At 43.5% G+C, this 9,868-nt stretch overlaps 1 long non-coding RNA gene across 1 annotated transcript; it reads right to left on the bottom strand.

The window, feature by feature from the left end:
• Positions 1-3,902: 3,902 nt before the first annotated feature.
• On the bottom strand, positions 3,903-9,140 carry LOC112984421 (uncharacterized). The gene is made up of 2 exons (XR_003259496.2): positions 8,722-9,140; positions 3,903-6,403 (listed from the first exon to the last, which is right to left on the bottom strand). It is a non-coding gene; the product is annotated as an uncharacterized LOC112984421 (long non-coding RNA).
• Between the last annotated feature and the right edge of the window lie 728 nt (positions 9,141-9,868).

Here is a 9,868-nt window from a genome sequence, read left to right as displayed (position 1 = left end):
CCTTCTGCTGAGTAGCCTTTTCGAATGTGGCTGGTCTAGTCCCGACCAGTCAAGGGATGAGCATCCAGAGTTATCATTCCCCTTTTACTCTGATGCAGAAGGTCTTGAGCTTTCTGCAGGGGAGGAGCTCAGCCCAGCTGGTTGTGGTTCCCCACTCACAAGGCTGCAGCTTAATTAGAGACTCCTGGTCCACAGCAGTCTGAAGAGTGCATTGGTATAATTTGCTCTGTTTGGCTTTTTGTGGTTAGATGACGAAAGTGTATTTTCTTGGTGAAGCTGTCATGTAGTTTGGGTTAAAATAATCCCGTGTGAAAATAGTGAAGATGTGAATGTGGGGTTGTTGTCCCAGCAGGAGAATCAGGAGTCTAGTGACTGCTTCTGCTTGAGTGCTCAATATTACAGATGGATCCAGTAAGACCCAAAAGTTGTACAATATCTCAGCCGTCCTGGACAAAAAGCCCTGTGAATGAAGGTGAGCCTGTATACTGCTTCAATCTTCCAGTGTTTTCTCCTTTTAGCCAGTATTGGCCTGTCAGGGTTTGTTTTAAGCCAGCTGGTCTTCATCCAGATTCCAGTTTCCCTCTTGCACTAAGAGGTCTGGAAGACTGTGCTGGATGAAAAGGATACGTCTTGCCATAATGTTGGGCTATTAGTCCGTATCACTGCACAGTATTCCCTGGAGATGGCAAATGATAAATAGACTGGACAGTAGTTAGCAAGTTAGAGCAAGCTGGAACTAGATGGTGGCTAGTGAGTTCATTGGCACTGAATGCAAGTTTTCTGAGAATGAATGGGCTGCTTTGGTCAGAGAGCTTGCATACACACATCTTCAACCTGCTCTTCCAGATCAAATAGTTTTTTTTTTTTTTTTTTGATAAATAAATCATGTGATTAAAAAAGCCAAGCTGCACATAAATTCCATGTGCCAATGAAGTGGAAAATCTGACAGAAAATACATCTATTTGCTTTTCTTTTCTAGGAGTAGCAGGACTTTTCCTCACAAATATGTTTAATCCACTGCTCTGCAGCTTATCAAAGTGTGAAACCTGTGATGTATGTGTCTTAAGATGATGTGGTTAAAAAGATTTCTTTAGGCAGTGTTGCTTGCAGGTGTAGAACGGCACCATGGTAGGCTCTGCGGAGCTGTGCAGAAGTCACTTGAGCACCTTCCCCTGCCACAAACCTGCTCTGCAGCTGCACAAAATGCTTTCCAGGAGCTTGATGGAGAAAGGCATTCCTGCTCTCCCCATGAGAAGACGTCTCTGCACGGCAGGTGAGATGCTGGCAGGAGCAGTGCTGCAGCAGACTCTTTGACATCCCCAAGTGGCCTGGGACAAGAGCAGGCGAGACTTGCCCCTTTGAAGCACTGTTTCCTAGGTATGCCTTCCGGAGCTCTGCGGTTGACACTTATCCCCCTACACTGGGTGGTGGCATGAAATGCCACAGGTTAGCTCTTGGATAACATATAGCTTCTGTCTAAGCCGCTATTAGATTTAGAAAACAGAATCATTTCCCAAAGCCCAGAGGGAGCAGAAGGGGAAGCAAAGGAGAATGGTTCTTAAAAAGTCTTATGTTTCTCTTTGGAAGAAAATTACCGTCATCTATCTTTCCTTTCTTGCAAGCTCCTGGAACCTACTAGTAGTGCCCTGCTGCTGGGTTTTCAAGCTTCGATTTTGCTGAAGAGTATCTCTCTGATGCAGGTGCCAGTGTCATTTATCAGAGGATGATGTCAACATTCCTGTGTCATACATGACAAATGACAGCAGAAAGGAGTGCCCTTTGAATTCGCTTGCTTTCACGTGGCTCTTTCCTCGTTTACTTTCCTCTCGCCAGTTAAATGACATTTTATTTCCTACAATGTTTCAGTTTAGACTTATGTTGCCTCTAGAGAGAGATACGTTCGAATTGACTGGGAATGAAGGATTAGTACCAGGCACTGAGGTCCAAACTGCGTATCGGTATAAATGTAGTTACACTGCAAGGAAAGTAAACTTTGCTTTCCTGGCTTTGGGGGCAAATTTTGCCCCATCTTACACCTTGGAAAATGTCAGTGAGCTTCCCTGGTATGTTCCTAAGGGCAGAACTGGGTGTATGTGGGAGCATCTCCCTCCTGCCCTGCTTCTAACGCTAAAAAGATGTCAGGTTATGAGTTGATAATAGCAGTATTCAGAAATGATTATTTTGCAGAACATCTACCAGTTCCCGTACCAGCGGGCACTTGGCAACAGAAATCCACATTTGTCCCTAGCAAGGCCTAGACCCCAGCACTCGTTTGCGTATGGGTCTGATTTGAAAGGTAGTACAGGAATGACTTGGATCAGCATCCAGTGGCACCCTCACTAAGTGGAACAGACCAAACAAAAGCTTGGGAAGGAAACAGGGAGGGCAGAGCACATATGCTGCTTCTAATCCTCTTTTTCTTCTGCTTTTTTTCTGTTCTCCTTACTGGAAGAAGGGATTTGGACTCTTCTCTCTTAAGCCATGCCTGTACAAAAAGGACTTTTTAAAATTCATGTTAAAATCCTTTCTTGGAGTAGGCAGCTACAGTTTTAACATGTTAGCTGACTGAGATAAGCCAGAGCATGGAGTTAAAGGTTTATCTTGACCAGTAAATGCTTGTTGAAATTACTACTGCTTTAACTAGTACTCGTTAAGATACTAGTATGGACAACATGTGTTTTAAAAAAAAAAAAAAAACAAAAACCCACATACCTGTACTGCTGATGACAGCCAGGTTGTGAGGGAGGATGTGGTTCACAGCCCTGCTGCTCCTGTCTCTCTCCACCCACTCAGCCTTTGACTATAGTCTATTTTCCTCAGCTCACATGTGCATGAGGCTGCCAAACCTATGATTTCTGCTACCAGGCTTTTACGCCAGCCCAGAGCATGGCTCTTCGTTGTTCAGCGTGCTGTTGAAAGGCTGGATTTTCATGAGAGCTTGGGACTCAGAGCAACCAGGGTACAGCTTGATATGTGCTTAATTAGCATCCCAAAAAAGCAGGCTTTTCCCATCCTGTTCTTGCCTTGTGCTTCTCCCTGCCCTGCACCAGTGCAAACACTAATGCAGCTAAATAAGGAGTTATTTAGAGGAACTGATCCAGCTGGAAAGAACCATAAATAACTATGATTTTTCAGCAGCCGTGCACATTTAAATGAACTGTCAGCTGTGGCCTCGGTGTGACTTCAAGGGCAAGGTTTCTCATTATAGGTGAGCTGACTTAATAGATAACTACAGCCCAAGGAGCGATCCTGCCCTTGCTGAGTAGTCCCCTGCTTCCCTTGAGTTCTGGATCTCATCTGACTCTGCGACCAGCTGCCTCGGGGTGCTAAACCAGCAGAAAAGTAACTGTGGGCTGTAGGTCACCCTGATTTCTCCATCCTTCACCTCATCTAGGGGCTCTGGAGTATGGTTCCTCTGTATTCCTTTCTGCTTAATCTAGCTACTTATCTTCAGCACTTAGCAATCATATTTTACACTCAATGGAAACAACAAAGCTGCTTTGGACTCTTGAGGAGTTTCTGGGTCTTTGCTTGGGACAGGACTGCCAGTTTAATCCTATGTTATCTTCCAGATGTTCCAAACTAGCTCCCCGAATGAACAGTCTTGTTCCCCAGGGTCTGAGGGGGACTTGGGGGTGGGATGGTGGCACCAATAGCTGGGTTGAACCCCATTCATTATAAGCTCATTCTGAAATTTCCTTTATGTACAAATTTGTATTGAAAAAACTAAACTTTCATCAAAAAGAGAATGATATCTGCACAGTGACTTGTACTGGGGAAAAGAAAGGTAGAATTAACTGAAAACTGCCCAGTTTTTCAGGACAAACTGGGAGTAGGGCAGCCCTTCCATGTGTTACAGATGAGGGGGAGAGCAGATTCCTCGTTCACAAATGCAGAAGTGATTCAGCTGTCTTCACACATTTATATTTTCAAAGCTTCCTTCAGAAGGAATAGATTTAGCAACATACCTCTCCTTTCTTTTTAATATGAGAACTGAACTTTTTTTTGGTACACTTCTAGTTTTTCCCCAAAGCAGGGGTCCATTAGCTCCAGGCTCCACCAGTCCCAAGGGCTGTGATCTTATCTTAGGCTGCCAGAGATCATTATACACATCACTGTCATGTTGCTATGTTGTCGGGGTTTTTTCCTTCTGTTTCATTTTATTTGTTTTTTGCAGGAGGAGGAAAAAAAAGAGCTAGTAGGTTTTTTCTAGCCCTTAGACATGTAATCCGAGACAAAAGGCCTCATTTCTTTCACTCTTCTCTTCCAACTCTACCAGCTGAAGCACTATTTTTCACAGAATGAATTGCTGATACTCCCACTTGCACAAATCACGAGTAGCAACAGAGCCTTGCAGTCTGCAACTGTCTTAACTCAAACATCCCAATATTAATATTCCTAACGGTAGAGCTTTCATTTGGGTTTCTTTTCCATGCTCTGAGAGAGATTCCCCATTCTCTAGTTACTGATATATTTCTGATGTGTACCCAGCAGGTAACTTCTGTGAGTCACAGTAGGTCAAGATTACTTTTAAAAAGGGAGGAAGGGTAAAGGGAGGAAAGGGAGAAAACTGTTAGTTTCTTATATCTTTTCTTATTGTATTGGCTTTATTCAGTATTTCTAAGTAGCTTTTTTTCTTCTGTCCGTAACAGTTTCTCTACTAAAGTCTGCTTAGCAGAACTGCCACTATCTTTCCTTTGTTTTTTATGTGGCTAAACTCAAAAGTGACTCAGTTTTTATTATGAATTTGTCTTAGCAATTCAGTGTATATTTTCATCTATCTAGATCTCTTAGGGCAGCTGTCATAGTTCTACTGAAGTTTCCAGGGAACTGAAGCTCCTGCACTGAAGGAGACTTGAGGTGCTGCTGGAGAGGGAGGAGGTGATGGTGAGGAAGCGGTGAGCCTTGCCCACCGTATGGGCTACGCACCAGCGTTTTCCTGTGTGGCACTGGGCAGGTGCCACGTCCCGCAGAGAGCCAAGAGGGGAAGATTGCGGGCAGGAGTTCACAGGTATAAGGTGATGAAAGCTCCCTGGGGGTCTTGGTTTTGCAAGACTTGATGGAGCTGGAGTGAACATGCAATTGTGTTCCCTGTAGTCCTGAAATACCATCTTCAGCAGTCTTTGCACATCTGAACCATGCGGACGGTTCTTCACCAGCACAGTCCTGATGCCAGGCAGGCTTTAGCAGGGGAGCTGTACTTAATCTGCTTGTCAACATCATGAAGCTTCAGTGTCACAGGTTGGCCGTCCCTACCCCTGGAGGGTAGAATTGGCTTTCTTACATCTGTTTCTTATGTGTCACCACTGGTAAGGCTGTGCCTGAGCATATCATCCTTGTAAGATGGTGGTGTAAGATGAGGGTGTAGAGGGATTCAGCCAAGTCAGCTGATTTGAAGTGACCTGGGATAGGCGTCACGACAGCCAGCAGGCTGAGTAGGAGGAATCCAGGAGGTGCTAAAGAGCCCTTCTGAAGTTCTGCCCCTCTTGGGAGTCTAAGTACCTGATGGAGATCCTAAGTCAGATCATAATTTAAATCCCCTGGGCTTGAGGGCTGAAGTTACCAGTGCAGGGTCAGTCCTCGATGAAACATAGCCTCAAGAGGGAGCAAAAGCCATGTCCTGTTTTATGTAAAATACACTGGTAATATGAGTGCTCTTCTAACATGGGTGATATATGGCATCTGCTTGGCTAGAGGGGGCTCAAACTTGCATCTGTCCTAACTAGCAGCTCTGCTACCTCTAGTGCAAGGAGGTCTTAATTTTTTGTGCTGAAAGTCGTCATGTTCAGTGCAGTGCTAGGGAAGGGAGTGGCAGACAAAGAGCAGCTCATCTGAATTCAGCCTGGATTGACAGTGTAATTTCCTTTTGGCTCTTCAGTCTAATTGAGTTGGTGGTCTTAGTCTGGTGTCTGCAGGTGAAAAATAACTCCATTAGTTAACAGAAACGAAGCCTTCAGCCATGAGCAGTAACGACTGAAGAGGTGCATTTTCTTGCCCATGTCCCACTAAGTCATGAACACCTCTCTGGCCCCTAATTCATGGCCAAAAACTATGATGATGAAGTGTTGTGGCCGTAACTGTGCTGATGCTGGTGTTCTTCCTGGCATGAAATGAGGATGCTGAATGTCAGTTCCCTCTGTTCCTCACCACCATTTTTATTATTACTTTCAAGACTACCTGGACGCTTCACCTGAGATCAGGGCCTTGGCATGCAGGATAAAAATGTAACTAGGGACAGCCCCTCCTTTGAAGAACTCTTGCTTTAAAGAGCAAGACAGGCAGAAGTAAGAAGAGAAACAGAAGAGCGCAATGATTTGTCCAAGGTCACGGGGCAGGTCAGTGGCAAAGCGAAGATCGGAGTCTGTATCTCGCAGTTTCTGCCAAGCCATCATGTAGAACATGTCTGCAAAAAACAAATGTTTCAGATATACACCTGCAAATTGCAGGAGTTCACTAATATTGGAAATATATCCATTTACAACAGGAGTGTTAATCATTAACCTTAATAGCCCTCCTTTTGTGCTGCCATTCAGTTTCTCAATCTGTTCCAAAACCGCGTACAATTCACCAGTTCCTCACTTTGGGGCTTCCCTTCCCTTGTTAACGACACGGGACTTCTACGAGCCTTATGATTAGCAGCCTTTTGTTTGCCCACCTCTTCAGTGAGATGACAGATAATGGGAGGAAGTCAGATATGTTAAAAATATACTTCGTTTTAACAGCACTGAGACACTTAACTTGTCAGCAACCCAATTATTAATGAGATTAATGGACTTTTATAAATCCACTGCATCCTTAGGACAATTGCTTGGTTTATGTTTCATGCATACAGAATAAGGTTGCTTATGAGCTACAAGAACTTTAATATGAAAAATAAGACTGAGAAGTAATCCTTAGCTTACTCTGCTACCACACCTTGCATGCAAGAATGCTGATCATTGCCTGCGTAGGAGCATCATTTAATTATGTTTTTTCACTTCTGGGCATAATGCTATCGAAAGAATTCTGTCAGCATTTAATTAAAAGACTAAATACAGTCAGTTTTCCTAGCTGTTTCAGTACCCACTTAGAAATATATTTGATACCTAGAGAGCCAAAAAGGATATCAGTGGTAACAACATTAAAGAAGGTTTTGTAAGGGAATGGGAATCTAATTTGTATCTGAAAATTAAATTTATATCTGAGATTTTTAAAACCATTTAAGAGATATTGAACCCCCATCTGTATTAGGAAGTAATGGGAATCAGTCATCCAGTTAGGTCTCTGGCTTTCTAGAGGTCGACAGAAAGAACTTTTTCAAAATCATTTTAAAAATTTTTGATTTTTAGTGCAGGGGCATTCCAAACCACTGGATCATATATAACAACAAACCAAACACCTGAGTAGAGGTAGTTCAGCTGCTGCAGCATTTTGTTATTGGCTTCATACACGGCTTGGTGTGCCCACTTCTGATTGAGCAATACCATATTCTGTGTACAAGAATTAATTCAAATATTCTACTTTATGAACTAGGACTTTATTCTCTAAAATTCAGGTTTTCAAAGGGAAGCTGAGAAACAAATACTGCAGGTTCTGACACCCATGAAGTCAAATGAAAATCACATGGAAACAAATAAAGAAATACTTATTTAACTATGTTATTAAACAAATTAAAGACTTAATTCAGTTAATTTCAGATCAGGCCTTGATAGCAGTGTGCTCAGAAGAGGACGCTCTAGAAATCATTAATATCAGTGGCGTGATTGCGTTTTTCCCTGGAGGGTGGATCAGGAACAAATGAAATTAACAGCAGCTTTAATATTGATTTAAGGAGGTTCAGGAAGGGGGCTCTAAGGGCTGCTTAGCGTTAAGCACATGCCTACGTGCTCTTCAGGTTTTTTTTAATCAGACACTATGTAAGTGACAAGGAAGAGCACATCTGTATCTGTGCGAGAAGGAACTTTTTAGGTCATAAAAGCAAAGAAATAAGAAATATCTTGTTAGTAAGAGCCCCCTGAAGGGAAGCAAGCAATATAAAAGTAAGACCAGAGGTTGTATTTATTACCTTTTCAGTTTACAAATTTAAACTTAATTCTGACTCAGTTTCTACTTCAGCAATGTTGTTACTGAAACTATTTGTACCCCTTTATGCATGTGTCTCATTACGTACCTCACACAGGTGCAATTTCGCCTGGGAGTGCCAGCTTGCTTTCAGAACAGAAATAATATATAACTGACTTCTCTTAAGGAGCCATTAAGCTTTTTCCATGTTAGATGGAGTAAACAGGACGTGCAAGGTCTCTGTCACATTTTTTGAGTATGTTTAGTCACTGTACGTATTTCCTCCGGAATGATGTGTTAGTTCTCTTTGTAGTTCTGTCACAGAGTGTACTTGCCATTTCAATCTGAAATAGCCATTAAATCTTTTTTTTCTTTTCCTTAGCAAGAAGTAAATCTGTGCTATTTGCTGATTTGTTTATTACAGTCTGGAAACTTGATCCTTCTCAAAGTCAGAGATTTTAAATATGTCAGATCATCTTAAAGCTACCTACTAGTTATATGGATGACATTATATGTGTTCAGAGAAATTCATTTCAAGCACTACAAATGAGTCCTTTAGTAATACCCAGGAGTCATAACGTCTGTGACATAATGAACCCTCCTAAATTACAGCCTACGCTAATTAGATCAGTTATTGCTACATTCCAGTCCCTGAAACAATTTGCTTCAAGTGGTGGTTACCTGTAACGAAACGACGCATAGCTGAATGTCAGCAGCCTTTTACGTTCGGCGTGACTTGTCATACGGACGGTCTACGCGGTAGGGCAACAGCCTCGTCGCATCTGGTCTCCGGCGAGACCAGCGATCCCCAGCGAGGTAGTTTGTGTCGCGGGGAAAGCAGAGCGGTGCCCTTGGCCAGGCGCGCTGGCACTCTGCAGCGAAATACTTAGAAAGGGGGTTGAGCTTCTCTTCCCGTTTCCCCGCCATTGAGGTGCTTCTTTGTCAGCTGCATCTTTTCCATGTAATTTCTCTTGTCTCATCATTATATCTTTAACTTCCCTTAAGTGTTCAATGATATTTTTTGATTCACTTAAGAGAAGACGTTCGCTCGTGCTGCCTAGTATTTATGCTCTCTCTTGCTTGTGCAGCAAAAAGCAATACAGTGAGCTGGGATGACGTTTCTGACTGAAAAGCATGCGAATCCTGGAGGGGAAAAGCTGTCGTGGGCTCTGCTCAAGCACACAGCTACCAGTAACTTTGCTGGGAATCTGAGTATCAGCGGGAGACCTGCCTGCTTGCTTAGACGTGACTCAGGTAACTTGATACCACCCTGCGACGATCTGCGCAGGCATGTAAACAGTGCGCGCTGCTGATCAGTCGATATTGCAGGCAAATGTCAAAGTTTGTTTCATGAATAGATTCTAGAAAGGAAAGGCTTAAAAACTGCAATGGAAAATTGTAAACAGTGCAGAAATGTTTTGAAATCCGGCTGAAATGCCAACAACAAAAAGGGTGGCCACTTATTTATCTCAGCTATTTCTCTGCTTGTTTTTTCCTGGACATCTTTGCAAGTTTTAGGTCTCGAGTTCTGTGCTGAGCCTGTCTCATTTGAGATGTGTCTTGTCCCCTTCCCTCTCTCTGTAGGCGCAGAGAATTAACTTCAGGCAGAATCGGTGTGGATCTGCTGCTTGGACAAGAAAAATCAAGTTAAAAATCCTGTATCGTGAAGCCCCAGCTCCGGAGGCAGCCGGCAGCTCAGCGGCCCGTGGCCGGCTGAAGTGCGACGCTAGGGGTGGCTTGCATGGAAACCTCCCTTTCTGTGCCAGCTAGAGAGGTGCACCTCTGCCTGCCACCAGCCCCTGCTCCTGCCTGCTGCTAGTCTGCCAGG

This window comes from Dromaius novaehollandiae, chromosome 13 (assembly GCF_036370855.1).
Source record: "Dromaius novaehollandiae isolate bDroNov1 chromosome 13, bDroNov1.hap1, whole genome shotgun sequence".
Taxonomy (NCBI): Eukaryota; Metazoa; Chordata; class Aves; order Casuariiformes; family Dromaiidae; genus Dromaius; species Dromaius novaehollandiae.
Note: the sequence above shows the minus strand (reverse complement) of the source record. Positions and strands in the feature narration are given on the sequence as shown.